This window comes from Harmonia axyridis, chromosome X, assembly GCF_914767665.1.
Source record: "Harmonia axyridis chromosome X, icHarAxyr1.1, whole genome shotgun sequence".
Classification (NCBI taxonomy): domain Eukaryota; kingdom Metazoa; phylum Arthropoda; class Insecta; order Coleoptera; family Coccinellidae; genus Harmonia; species Harmonia axyridis.
In genome coordinates, this window is record NC_059508.1 from 23,791,238 (window position 1) to 23,807,394 (window position 16,157).

At 21.5% G+C, this 16,157-nt stretch overlaps 2 pseudogenes; one reads left to right on the forward strand and one right to left on the reverse strand.

Moving 5' to 3' along the window:
• Positions 1-2,322: 2,322 nt before the first annotated feature.
• LOC123686646 lies at positions 2,323-5,442 on the reverse strand (annotated as a pseudogene).
• A 2,386-nt stretch (positions 5,443-7,828) lies between these two features.
• LOC123686264 lies at positions 7,829-8,983 on the forward strand (annotated as a pseudogene).
• The last annotated feature ends 7,174 nt before the right edge of the window (positions 8,984-16,157 follow it).

A 16,157-nucleotide genomic window follows, 5' to 3' on the forward strand; every position in this document is an offset into this window, starting at 1 on the left:
TAATTATTGCAGTACCCACTGGAATTAAAATTTTTTCTTGATTAGCAACTTTACATGGAATACAATTTTACTATACACCTTCAATTTTATGAACCCTGGGATTTTTATTTTTATTTACAATTGGTGGATTAACAGGAGTAATTTTAGCTAACTCTTCCATAGATATTATTTTACATGATACCTATTATGTTGTAGCTCATTTCCATTACGTTTTATCTATAGGAGCTGTATTTGCCATTATAGCAGGATTTATCCATTGATTCCCTTTAATTACAGGATTCAATCTTAACAATAAATTATTACAAATCCAATTTTTAATTATATTTATTGGGGTAAACTTAACATTTTTTCCTCAACACTTCTTAGGATTAAGAGGAATACCTCGACGATACTCTGATTATCCTGATGCTTATTACAAATGAAATAAAATTTCTTCTATTGGATCTATAATTTCCTCTCTTAGAATAATCTTTATAATCTTAATTATTTGAGAAAGATTTTATTCAATACGTTTAAGAAAGTTTAATTCTAATGTACCCTCTTTAATTGAATGACTCCAACTTTCTCCCCCTAATGAACATTCTTATTCAGAAGTACCAATCTTAGCTCAAAAATTCTAATATGGCAGATTAGTGCATTGGATTTAAACCCCAGTTATAAAGATTTACCTTTTTTTAGAAATAGCGACTTGAAAATCATATATATTTTTAGACAGAGCTTCATATTTACTGGAACAATTAAGATTTTTTCATGATCACGCCCTTTTGATCTTAATAATAATCACTTGTATTGTAACATATACCATAATAAGACTAACATTAAATAATTATAACCATCGTTTTATATTAGAAGGACACAATATTGAAACAATTTGAACTATCATACCAGCATTAACTTTAATTTTTATTGCTTTTCCTTCTTTAAAATTAATTTACTTAATTGATGAAATCCGTAACCCTTTAGTTACTATTAAAACTATTGGTCATCAATGATATTGAACCTATGAATATACAGATTTTAAAAATCTTGAATTTGATTCATATTTAATTAATAATAATCAACTTTTTAATTTTCGATTACTAGAAGTTGATAATCGAACTATTTTACCATATCTTTCTCATATTCGAATTCTAACTTCATCTTCTGACGTAATTCATTCTTGAACAGTTCCTTCAACAGGAGTAAAAGTCGATGCCTCCCCAGGGCGATTAAATCAACTTAGATTTAATTTAAATCGAACTGGAATTTTTTTTGGTCAATGTTCAGAAATTTGTGGAGCAAACCATAGATTTATACCTATTTCTATTGAAAGAATTTCTCCCCAAAATTTCATTAAATGGGTAGAAAATTTTTCATTAGATGACTGAAAGATAAGTATTGGTCTCTTAAACCACTTTATAGTAATTAACGACTACTTCTAATGAAAAATTTAGTTAACCTATAACATTAGTTTGTCAAACTAAAATCATTCTCAGAATAATTTTTAATTCCTCAAACTATACCTATGGATTGGTTTTCCTTATATATTTTTATAACACTTTTATTTATTATTTTAAACATTAAAATATTTTATTCTCATAAAAAATCTCCTTTAAAAAATTTTAAATTATTAAATAAAAAACTTTCTTGAAAATGATAATAAATCTTTTTTCTTCTTTTGATACTTCATCTTATTTTATATTACCTTTAAATTGACTAAGAATAATTATTAGTTTTTTATTTATTCCTTCTATATTCTGACTAATTCCTAATCGATTTAACTTTTTAATTCAAAATATATTAATTACTCTACATAAAGAATTCAAAATCATTACAAAAAAAAATAATACTTTAATATTTATTGTATTATTTTACTTCATTATAATTAATAACTTAATAGGGTTATTTCCTTACATTTTTACAGCCTCAAGTCATATAATTTTTACTCTATCCCTAGCTTTACCTTTATGGTTAAGATTTATATTAAATAGTTGAATTAGCCACACTTATCACTCATTTGCCCATCTAATGCCTCAAGGAACTCCTTCTATTTTAATACCTTTTATAGTATGTATTGAAACAATTAGAAATATTATTCGTCCTGGAACTCTCGCTATTCGTTTATCAGCTAATATAATTGCAGGACACCTTTTATTAACTCTTTTAGGAAACACTGGTCCTATAGTAAATTTGCTTATTTTATTAATTATTATAATTCAATTTATACTAATTTTATTAGAATCAGCAGTAGCTTTAATTCAATCTTATGTTTTTGCTATCCTTAGAACTCTTTATTCTAGAGAAAATAATTATGATAAAAAATCACCCATTTCATTTAGTAGATTATAGTCCTTGACCAATTTTAGGAGCTTTTAGAGCTATAACTGCAATAATAGGAATAATTAAATGATTCCATCTTTTTAACTCTAATTTATTTATTTTAAGAAATATAATTCTTTTACTAATTATATTTCAATGATGACGAGATGTAATTCGAGAAAGAACCTTTCAAGGAAACCACACTCTTTTAGTATCTTTTGGTTTACGATGAGGAATAATTTTATTTATTACCTCAGAGATTTTTTTCTTTGTTAGTTTTTTTTGAAGATTTTATCATATAAGATTATCTCCTTCTATCGAACTAGGAATAACTTGACCTCCAAAAGGAATTAATACCTTTAATCCTAATGAAATCCCATTATTAAACACTATTATTCTATTAAGATCAGGCCTAAGTGTAACTTGAGCCCACCATAGATTAATAGAAAATAATTTTAATCAAACATTTCAAAGATTAATTATTACTGTTTTTCTAGGAATATATTTTTCTTTACTACAAGGAATTGAATATTTAGAAGCCCCATTTTCTATAGCCGATTCAGTTTATGGAAGAACATTCTTTATAGCTACAGGATTCCATGGTTTACATGTTATTATTGGTTCTATTTTTCTTTTAGTATGTTTAACTCGATTAAACTTTAATCATTTTAGAAACAATCACCATTTTGGATTTGAAGCAGCAGCATGATATTGACATTTTGTAGACGTAGTATGACTATTCCTATATATATCTATTTATTGATGAGGTAGATATCTATATAGTATAAATATTACATTTGATTTCCAATCAAAAAATCTTTAAATAGTATAGATAATATTCTTAATTTCATCTTTAATTTTAATAATTCTTAGAATTATAATAATTTTAATAATTATTGCAAATTACATCTCAATAAAAACATTTAAAGATCGAGAAAAAAGTTCTCCCTTTGAATGCGGATTTGACCCTAAAAATTCTGCACGCCTACCATTCTCAATTCACTTTTTTTTAATCGCTTTAATTTTTTTAATTTTTGATGTAGAAATTACCCTTATTATCCATTTTATTTATAGAATAAAATATTCTAATATTATAATTATTAGCATTATATTTTTTATATTCATAGCAATCTTAATTTTAGGTTTATACCATGAATGAAAACAAGGAGCCTTAAACTGATCTTTATAGGATAATAGTTAAATTAACATTTAATTTGCATTTAAAAAATACTGTTTTTCAGTTTATCTTAAATAAGAAGCAAAATATTGCTTTTAGTTTCGACCTAAAAATTTGAATTTAAATTCCTTATTTAATTGAAACCAAACTAGAGGTAAGTCACTGTTAATGATTCCAATGAGAAACTCTCCAATTAAAGAAATATGAAAATTTAAGCTTCTAACTTAATATATAGCAATTTGTTAATATTTCTATTTATATAGTTTATCTAAAACATTATATTTTCATTATAAAAAAAGATTAATTCTTATAAATACTTAAAAAATATTTTAATTTACCTCAATATCTTCAATATTGCGCTCTATTAAGCTATTTAAGTAGAATATATAAATCAATAACAAAATAATTCAAATTAAAAATATGATTATATAAATCTTTAAACTATTTTTAAAAATATACTGAAATAAAACAGAAATTTTTTTAAAAAATTTAAATAAACCCTGACTTCCTAAGGACTCTGATCAACCTTGATCTAAAAATTTATAATTTAGTATTCCTAAATTAATAAAAAAATAATTTATTCCAAAAGTTGAAATATAAGGCAAATTCCATATTAATACTAAAAAAATTAAAATTTTTATTAAATTAGAAAAAATTAAATTATAATTCAATTTTAATAAAGAAATCTCAAAACCTATAATTACCCCAATTATTACTATAATTAAAATTAAAATTTTCATAAAAAAAGGTAAAACAACTAAATTGATATCCTTAAATATAAATCATATAAGAACCGTTCCTGAAAATAATACAATAATAAATATAAATCCTATTCTATAAACTATTTCATCTCTTAATTCTTCAGTTCTATTTATTCTAAACCCACAATAATCTGTAAATATTAAATAATTTAATAAACGCACTGTATAAGAAACTGTTAATGTTAAAGAAATTAATATAATTAAATAAATTACAATATTTAATCTTGCCATAGAATAAACCTCTATAATTAAATCTTTTGAGTAAAATCCAGAAAAAAAAGGAATACCACATAATGATAAATTTCTTACATTAAAATATATTTCAGTTATAGGAGTTTTATAAACTAAACCTCCTATAAAACGAATATCTTGACATTCTCCTATTAAATGAATAAAATTACCTGCACATATAAATAATAAGGCTTTAAATAAAGCATGAATTAATAAATGAAAAAAAGCTAATTCATATAAACCTAATCTTAAAATAGTAACTATTGAACCTAACTGACTTAAAGTTGATAAAGCAATAATTTTTTTTAAATCATATTCAAAATTAGCCGCTAAACCTGAGATTAATATTGTTATCAATCCAATGAATATTAACACAAAAGAATAATTTTCTAATAATAAATGAAATCGAATTAATAAATAAACCCCTGCTGTTACTAAAGTTGAAGAATGTACTAATGCTGAAACAGGAGTAGGAGCAGCTATAGCTGCTGGTAATCAAGCTGAAAAAGGAATTTGTGCACTTTTAGTTAAAGCAGCAATAATAATTAACAAACCTACAATTATTATTCTTTTATCTCTATAATAATAATCAATATATAATATAAAATTTCATCTTCCAAAATTTATTATCCAAGCAATAGAAATTATTAATATTGCATCTCCTACTCGATTAGATAAAGCTGTTACTATACCAGCTGAATAAGATTTTACATTTTGATAATAAATTACTAAACAATAAAAAACTAATCCTAACCCATCTCAACCCAATAAAATTGAAATTAAATTTGGACTTAAAATTATTAATAATATAGATAGAACAAATATAAAAACTAGTATAATAAAACGATTAATAGATAAATCCTTAGATATATAAGATTTTCTATAAAAAATTACTATGGTAGAAATAAATAAAACAAAAGAAACAAATAATAAAGATATTTAATCTAAAAGAATTAATATTTCTACTTCTATTGAATTTAAATTAAAAATTCTTCACTCAATAAAATAAACCTTTCCTGTATTAAGTAAAAATAATCTAAAACAAAAAAAAAAAAAAAAAACCTAAGTATTAATCTAGAAAAAATTACACAAAAAGATATTACTTAAAGTTAAAGTAACTTCATTGACTCCACAAATCAATATTTTATATAAACTATTTAAGTAAAAGAAAAATAAATCTCTTTTTAATAAAATTAAATTTAAAGGAACCCAATGTATGAGTAATAAAATTAATTCTCGATAAGAAATTAATTCAAAAAAATATAATCTTCTGTAAAATTTTCCATGTTGACTAAAAGAATATAAATACAAACTATAAGAAGCTCTCAAAAAAGTTATAATTATTAATATAAATATACAAATATGAGAATAATTAATTAAACTATTAATTAACAAAATTTCTCTTAACAAATTTAAAGAAGGTGGTGCAGCTATATTTCTAATTACTAACAAAAATCACCATAAAGATAAAAAAGGTACAATATTAATTAAACCTTTATTAATAAAAATACTTCGACTAACAATACGTTCATAATTTATATTTACTAAAACAAATAATCCTGAAGAACAACAGCCATGAGCTAATATTATTATTAAAGATCCAGTAATTCCTCAAGAATTAAATGTTAATAAACCTGACAATAAAAGTCCTATATGAACAACTGAAGAATAAGCAATTAAAGATTTTATATCTCTTTGACGTAAACAACTTAAAGAAACTAAAATCCCTCCTATTAAAGATAAATTAATTAAAAAAAAATTAACCTTAACTCCTAGATATATAAATATAGTTAAAAATCGAATAAGTCCATATCTTCCTAACTTTAATATCACTCCTGCTAATATTATAGACCCAGCAACTGAAGCTTCTACATGTGCTTTAGGCAATCATAAATGAAATAAAAATATCGGCATTTTAACTAAAAATACTATTATTATTATAAAATATAAAATAAAACTAAATAAATTTACATTAATATAAGTCAAATCTAATGTTTTAAACTTTGAATAATAAATAAAAATAAACAATATTATTGGTAAAGAAGCTATAATTGTATAAAAAAATATATATATTCCAGCTTGAATACGTTCAGGCTGATATCCTCAACCTAAAATCAAAATCAAAATTGGAATTAACCTAGCCTCAAAAAATATATAAAATAAAAATATATTTATAGAAGAAAAAGTTAATAATAAAAAAAGCAATAATAATAATAATAAAATACTAAATAACTCACTGAAATCTTTCAAATTAAAAAGTTTTTCTCTAGCTATAAATATTAAAAAAGAAATTCAAAACCTTAATAATAACAAAAAATATGATGAAAAATCTATACCTATAAAAAAATTTAATGAACTAAAAAATAAAAAAGAAATTTTTGAAAAAAATCAAATTCTTATTAAAATTAAATAATTTTTAATTAATCAAAATTTATTTATAAAACATAAAGGAATCATAAATACTAATATTATTAATATTATCATAAAATATTTAATGAATTAAAATAATCATTTCCATAAGAACGAATTATTGACACTAATAAAGATAATCCCAAAACTCTTTCACAAACACTTATAGTTAAAAAAACTACTACAAAATAAAATTCATAACTAAAATAAGATAAATAAAAATATATTATTATAAATAAAGTTGAAATTACTAATTCTAATCTAAGTAATGTTATTAATAAATGTTTTCGATTAATAAAAAAATTTAAAATTCTAAAAATAAACATAATTAAAAAAATTATTTCCATATTTTAATAATTTAAAAAAAATACTGGTCTTGTAAACCAGCTTTAAGATTTAATCTTTTAAAATATCAGAGGAAAACAAATATATCTTTAATCTCCAAAATTAATATTTTTTATTAAACTACCCTCTGAAATCTTAATTTTAACATTTTTAAATTTTTTGGCAATTTTTCTTACCCACCCCCTATCCTTAGGACTACTTATTTTAACTTATACAATTATAACTTGTATCATTATAGGATTAATAAGATCAAACTCTTGATTTTCATATATTTTAATATTAATTATAATTGGAGGTTTACTAATTTTATTTATTTATATAACAAGAACTGCCTCTAATGAAAAATTTAAATTTAATAAATATATTATATTTATTATAATTAGTTTATTTATAATTACTATATTTATAAATAATATAAATCTATATTTAATAAATCAAAATATTAATAATGAAATTTTACATAAAATAGATTTAATTAGAAATTTTTATTTAAATTTAAATAAATTTTTAAATTACCCAAATTCTAACATATTTTTAATTTTGATTTTTTATTTATTAATTTCAATAATTGCAGTTGTAAAAATTACTAAAGTAAAATTTGGACCGTTACGTCAATTTAAATATGAAAATACCAATACGAAAAATTAATTCTTTAACGAAAATTATTAACAACTCTTTAATCGATCTACCTACACCAAGAAATATTTCATATTTATGAAATTTTGGATCTTTATTAGGCTTGTGTTTAATAATACAAATTATTACAGGATTATTTTTATCTATACATTATTGTGCAAACGTAGATTTAGCTTTTAATAGAGTGACTCATATTTGTCGAGACGTAAATATAGGATGGTTAATACGAACTATTCATGCAAATGGAGCCTCTTTATTTTTTATATGTTTATATTTACATATTAGGCGAGGCTTATATTTTGGTTCTTACAAACTTACAGAAACTTGAATGACAGGAACTACTATTTTATTTATATCTATAGCTACAGCCTTTTTAGGTTATGTTCTTCCCTGAGGGCAAATATCTTTTTGAGGAGCAACTGTAATTACAAATTTAGTTTCTGCAATCCCTTACCTAGGAAATTCTATCGTTATTTGACTATGAGGAGGTTTTGCTGTTGACAATGCTACATTAAACCGATTTTATTCATTTCATTTTATTTTACCTTTCATTATTTCAGCTTTAATTATAATTCATTTACTATTTTTACATAACTCTGGCTCTAGTAATCCTTTAGGATCTAATTCTAATCCAGATAAAATTAGTTTTCATCCATATTTCTCCTTTAAAGATATTTTAGGTTTTCTCATTATAATATTTTTTATTTTAAATATTATTATTCTATATCCTTATATATTAAGAGATCCTGATAATTTTATCCCAGCTAATCCTCTTTCCACCCCACCTCATATTCAACCAGAATGATATTTTTTATTTGCTTATGCAATTCTTCGCTCTATTCCCAATAAACTTGGAGGTGTAATTGCTTTAGTAATATCAATTGCTATTCTTTATTTTATACCTTTTATTAATTTCAAAATAATGAAAAGAAACAGCTTTTATTATATTAATAAAATTATATTTTGAAATTTTATCGTTACAGTTATAATTTTAACATGAATCGGAGCTAAACCAGTTGAAGATCCTTTTATTTTCATAGGACAAATTTTTACCTTAATCTATTTCATATACTTTATATTAAACTCAATTATTTATAAAATTTGAGACTGATGAATATTTAATTAATCAATGAGCTTGAAAAGCATATATTTTGAAAATATAAGAAAGAATTTAAATTTCTATTGATTTATACAAAATTTAATTAACTATATAATTAATACTATAAATAATAATCTTAATCTAAAATTTAATATAAGTATATTCAAAGAAACAGGCAAAAAAACCTTTCAAGATAAATATATTAATTTATCATATCGATAACGAGGTAAAGTCCCTCGAACCCAAATTCATATAAAAGAAAAAAATAATAATTTTAAAAAAAATATAATAGAATAAAAATCTCCTCCTATAAAAATCAACCTTCTTATTATTCTTATAAAAATAATATTAGAATATTCAGCCATAAAAATAAAAGCAAATCCAAAACTTCTATATTCAACGTTAAATCCTGAAACTAACTCTGATTCACCCTCAGAAAAATCAAAAGGAGTTCGATTAGTTTCAGCTAATCTTGAAATAAATCATATTATTCTTAGAGGAAAATTAAATATAACAAATCAAACATATTTTTGATAAAAAATAAAATCTATTAAATTTAAAGATATAATTAACACTAAAAATGATAATAAAATTAAAAATATTCTTACTTCATAAGAAATTACTTGAGCAACTGAACGAAGCCTTCCTAATAAAGAATAAATCGAATTTGAAGATCAACCCGATAATATAATTGTATACACACTAAAACTAGAAATTACAAAAAAAAACAATACAGAAAAATTAAATTTAAATAAATAACAATAAAAAGGTATTCTAATTCATAATATTAATGCTAAAATTAAATTAAAAACTGGTGATATAATATAAATTTAAATATTAGCCATATAAGGAAAAATTATTTCTTTTCTAAATAATTTAATTGCATCACTAAAAGGCTGTAAAATTCCTAAAAAACCTACTTTATTAGAGCCTTTTCGAATTTGAATATACCCTAATAACTTACGTTCTAATAAAGTTAAAAAAGCTACTCTAACTAAAATACAAATAATTATTAAAATAAAAATTATCAAAATTAAAATTATATCAATTATTATTTGTATAAAATACTTATAAAGATTCTAAATCTAACGCACTAATCTGCCAAAATAATAATTTTATTCATTTATAAAATTTTAAATCATAAACTTGGTCCTTTCGTACTAAAATTTATTAAATTATTAAAGATAGAAACCAACCTGGCTTACACCGGTTTAAACTCAGATCATGTAAAGTTTTAATGGTCGAACAGACCAAATATTTAAGCTTCTACACCTAAATTTAACTTTAATCCAACATCGAGGTCGCAATCTTTTCTTTCGATTTGAACTCTAAAAAAAAATAACGCTGTTATCCCTAAGGTAATTTATTCTTTTAATCATAAAAATGGATCAATTTTTCATAAATTAATGGTTAAAGTTAAAAAAGTTAATCTAATTTTTTTATCACCCCAATCAAATTTAATAAAAATTTTAAATTTTATAATTCTTTAAATTAAAAATCTTTTATAAATTAAACTCTATAGGGTCTTCTCGTCTTTTAAAAAAATTTAAGCTTTTTAACTTAAAAATAAAATTTTTAAATAATAAAATTTAGAAAGTTATCTTCTCATCAAACCATTCATACAAGCTTTCAATTAAAAAACTAATGATTATGCTACCTTTGCACAGTCAAAATACTGCGGCCCTTCAAATTTTATTCAGTGGGCAGGTCCTACTTTAAATTATAATCAAAAAGAGATGTTTTTATTAAACAGGTGAAAGATATTTTTGCCTAATTACTTAATTATACCTTTCGTAATTACTTTTATTTCTACAAAATAATTAATACTAATTTTATCATTATTTCAATATAATTTTTATTATTAAATTTACTTTAATAAAAAAATTAAATTAATATATAAATATTTTTAATTAAATAACAAATTTTAACAAACTTCAAATAGTAAAAATTTCTAATTCTATAAATTATTAATTTATAATATTTAATTATAATAATTTAATTTTAAGCTTATCCCTAAAACTATTAAAATAAAAATTCAAAAAATTAAAAATTAAATTTTTATGATTTTTATAATGAATTAAATTCTTTTCTTAAAAAACTAGATATATTTAAAAACGAATAACGTTTCATTACTATATAATTATTATAAATATTTATTAAACAATAATATTTATAACTATATAGCTCTTTTAAATTCGAGATAAATATATAAATATTAAATTTTTAATAAACCCTGATACACAAGGTACACAATATTGTTTCTTTTATAAATTTATATAATTTTCCTTTTCAGTACTATTAATCTATCATAAAATAAAATTTTTCTTAATCTAATAAAAATACTAATTATTTAATAAAATTATATATATATATATATATATATATATATATATATATATATATATATATATATTAATTAAATAAATTTTAAAATTCAATTTAAATTATTAATTATCTTCTTAATGTAAATAAGATGCTTATTCAAGCTCTAAACTGACATTCTAGAATCACTTTCCAGTAAATCTACTATGTTACGACTTATTCCATATTAGATGAAAGCGACGGGCAATATGTGCATATTTTAGTACTAAATCATTAAAAATAAAAATATTTAATTACAATCAAATCCAATTTCATAAAACTTTTAAAATATATAAATCCATAAATATAATTTAATGTAACCCATTTCTACTTTAATATAAACTTCACCTTGATCTGATTTAAATTTTTAAAAAATATCTAAATATTAATTTCTAAAAAAATATTTAACAACGACGATATAAAAGTTTCTAACTAAAGTAATTTTAATCGTAGATTATCGTTTATAGAACAGGTTCCTCTGAAAAGTAAAAATACCGCCAAATCATTTAGCTTTAAAGAACTTAACTATTAATCACTTAACTTTATAATTTACTTAATTAATAATAGGGTATCTAATCCTAGTTTATTATAATAATTTCTTAACCTCATAAAAACTTTTTTAATTTTTAATTCTATCAATTAAAGCTAATAAATATATATTATATTTTTTGTATAACCGCTGCTGCTGGCACAAAAATTGCAAATACTAAATCTTATCACTAATTCTAAATTTTTTTAATAATTAAAAATATACACTACTAATTTATTAAATTTAAAACAATATTCATATAAATCTTGAATGAATATATATATCTAATACCATAATCAAATATCTAATTAACTAAAACCCAAAAAAGACTACATTTAGTTAAAATTTATTTCAAACAAAAAAAAATTAACTTAATTTAGAAATAATAATAATTAAATTAAATTTAAAAAATTAAATTATTAAAACTAATAATTTTAAAAACTTTATGTTAACAAATCTTTGTAACTTCTTCCCGTCAAAAACGTCCCCTTAGATAATAACCAAACCTTAAACTTTTTAACTCTAAATTAAAAAATTTTCCCCCAAGGATTTACAAGTTATACCCTTAAATTTAGTGATACCCTACTCACTAAATCCAATACTAAACAATTTAAATTGTAACAATTCTTATTGCCGACTGTTATAGCTTTATTCAAATTTAATTTTAATAAAATAAATTTTGTATAAACTGAAGCCTACCAAATATCAAAAATATTTTAAATTATCGGATTTAAAAAATTCTTGATAAATACAATAATTTTAAAAAAATAAATTATAATTATAAAAACTTTATGTTAACAAATCTTTGTAACTTCCTCCCGTCAAAAACGTCCCCTTAGATAATAACCAAACCTTAAACTTTTTAACTCTAAATTAAAAAATTTGCCCCCAAGGATTTACAAGTTATACCCTTAAATTTAGTGCTACCCTACTCACTAAATCCAATACTAAACAATTTAAATTGTAACAATTCTTATTGCCGACTGTTATAGCTCTATTCAAATTCAATTTTAATAAAATAAATTTTGTAATAAACTGAAGCCTACCAAATATCAAAAATATTTTAAATTATCGGATTTAAAAAATTCTTGATAAATACAATAATTTTAAAAAAATAAATTATAATTATAAAAACTTTATGTTAACAAATCTTTGTAACTTCCTCCCGTCAAAAACGTCCCCTTAGATAATAACCAAACCTTAAACTTTTTAACTCTAAATTAAAAAATTTTCCCCCAAGGATTTACAAGTTATACCCTTAAATTTAGTGCTACCCTACTCACTAAATCCAATACTAAACAATTTAAATTGTAACAATTCTTATTGCCGACTGTTATAGCTTTATTCAAATTTAATTTTAATAAAATAAATTTTGTAATAAACTGAAGCCTACCAAATATCAAAAATATTTTAAATTATCGGATTTAAAAAATTCTTGATAAATACAATAATTTTGAAAAAATAAATTATAATTTTATTATTAAATAAAATAATCAAAAATTAAATTTTTTAAAATTCAAAATAAATTTAATTTTAAATTTATTAATTTAGTTCCCCCCGAAACTAAACATTTTCTATTTTTATTAAAATATTTAAATTAACCTATTCTAAAAATTTTCAAAATTATATAAAAATCAAATTTATGAAAAATGAAAAAAAAATTCCTCCCCTAATCATCAAAATTTTCAAAAATCCATAAATTTTGATAAATTTTTAACAATTTTTCACAAAATTTTTAAACGAAATAACTTTATTACACTAACAAATAATTTTTTCAAAAAAAATTATTAGATAATTTCCATATCACAATTTTTAAAAATTATTTAAATTTAAATTTCTAACAAAAAAATATAGATTTTTTTTTTATGAGCGATTTCCTTTTAAGCATTTATATAAAATTTTCAAAAATTACTCGAATTTTATGAAAATCCTAAATTTTTATACATAATTTTTTTAACTATGTAATAATTAAACTTAAAATAATTATAATTTAAATCAAAATATTGACATAATAACTTTACTTTACTAACAAATCATTTTTTTACCCTTTAAGATCACTTTTTATCCAATAAATTAAAAATTATTCGAGACAACCAAAAAATAGACAAATTTAACCAAATATTTAAAAATTACATTTTTTTGTTAGATATTTTAATTTAAATTTTTTATGAAATCTTTATTAATTTTATTTTTCTAAATCTATTTTTCACGTAATTTTTAATAGATTTAGTTAAAATAAGAATAACTTCATTTTCATGATAAATACCATAATACTTTAGAAATAATATTTCTTAATGATAATTTAATTCATTAATACTTAGGTTTTTTTTTTTTTTCATTAATTTTGAATTTTTCATCAAAAATTAACTTTATTAATAACTAATAATTTTTAATATATTATTAATAATTATAGATTAATTATAATTTAATTCTTATATAAATAAAATATTAATATTTTAATGTTAAATTAATTATTAATAATTTATACTCTTTATATATATATTATAAATATTATTAATATATAAAATATTTATTAATATAGAAATTCTCGAAATTCACCGTCGTTTTTATATACTGATTTACTTTATATATTCTTTCTCTTTTTTTCGGGAGTACTATTATATATCCCTTAAGATACCAATATTAAATCGGTTTTTATATATTTAAAAATGTTTATTTTAACTATTTAATTAAAATTAGCACCTAGAATATTACTAATGGTACTATCCAATGTAAGATATATTTCGCCCTTATATATAAATAATTATATATTAATAAGTAATTATTAATTATTAAATATTATAGATATATATAAATAAATTCTTTAATTAAAAAGGCATAGGGTCCAAGAGAAAAACCCTATTAAAAGACAAAATTTAAATTAATACCGCTAATAAAGTATCGATTTTAGGCCATTTTTTTTTGCCCAAATTTTGACCCAAAAAATGCAAAAAATTGCAAAATTTTGCATTTTTTTCGTTTTTTTTTGAAATTTTTCAAAAAATTTGATCTTTAAAATTGACATTATTGTCTAAAAAACAATTATAACACTTGGATATAAAAACCGATGTATGAGGAAATTCCTATTAGGGCGCCTGAAGAAAGGATCATTTTGATGAGATGAAACATGTGCAACCCACCCCTAGTTCCATCCCCGAAATTTTTGAAAAAAATGCCAAATTTCGTGAAATTTGATGAAATTTGGAAAAAATCTTCGGATTACAAAATTTTACAGGGATCGATTATTTTTTATGTGAAAAAAGGATTTATCATAAAATTTCTTTTTCCAAACTATTTTGTTAGAAAAACCAACTTTTAGAAAAAATTCTTCTTCTAGTCTAACAGAAAATTTAAACCTTTTCTGTGAAAATAAAATTGAAAGAATAATTTTTAATTACAAAATTTTTTGATTTTTAAATATAAATCCATTTATTCAAATTTTTGTAAATTGAATTCTATTGATCCCCCCCAATAGAATTCTAATACAAATTTATTAATAAGGTGATATTTAAAAATTTTAAAAATTTAAAAGTCAGTTTCTTAGTTAATCAAAATCAAAAACTAATAATTTTAAAAACTTAAACGTTGATTGTTGGACTTAGCCTCAGGATTGGTTTAGAATGTTGAAATTGATCCTGAAGAAGGACGACCAAAATCAACTCAAATTTATCGGATTTGGTGTTGATTGTTGGACTTAGCCTCAGGATTAGTTTAGAATGTTGAAATTGATCCTGAAGTAGGACGACCAAAATCAACTCAAATTTATCGGATTTGGTGTTGATTGTTGGACTTAGCCTCAGGATTGGTTTAGAATGTTGGAATTGATCCTGAAGAAGGACGACCAAAATCAACTCAAATTTATCGGGTTTGGTGTTGATTGTTGGAGTTAGCCTCAGGATTGGTTTAGAATGTTGAAATTGATCCTGAAGAAGGACGACCAAAATCAACTCAAATTTATCGGGTTTGGTGTTGATTGTTGGACTTAGCCTCAGGATTGGTTTAGAATGTTGAAATTGATCCTGAAGTAGGACGACCAAAATCAACTCAAATTTATCGGATTTGGTGTTGATTGTTGGACTTAGCCTCAGGATTAGTTTAGAATGTTGAAATTGATCCTGAAGTAGGACGACCAAAATCAACTCAAATTTATCGGATTTGGTGTTGATTGTTGGACTTAGCCTCAGGATTGGTTTAGAATGTTGGAATTGATCCTGAAGAAGGACGACCAAAATCAACTCAAATTTATCGGGTTTGGTGTTGATTGTTGGACTTAGCCTCAGGATTGGTTTAGAATGTTGAAATTGATCCTGA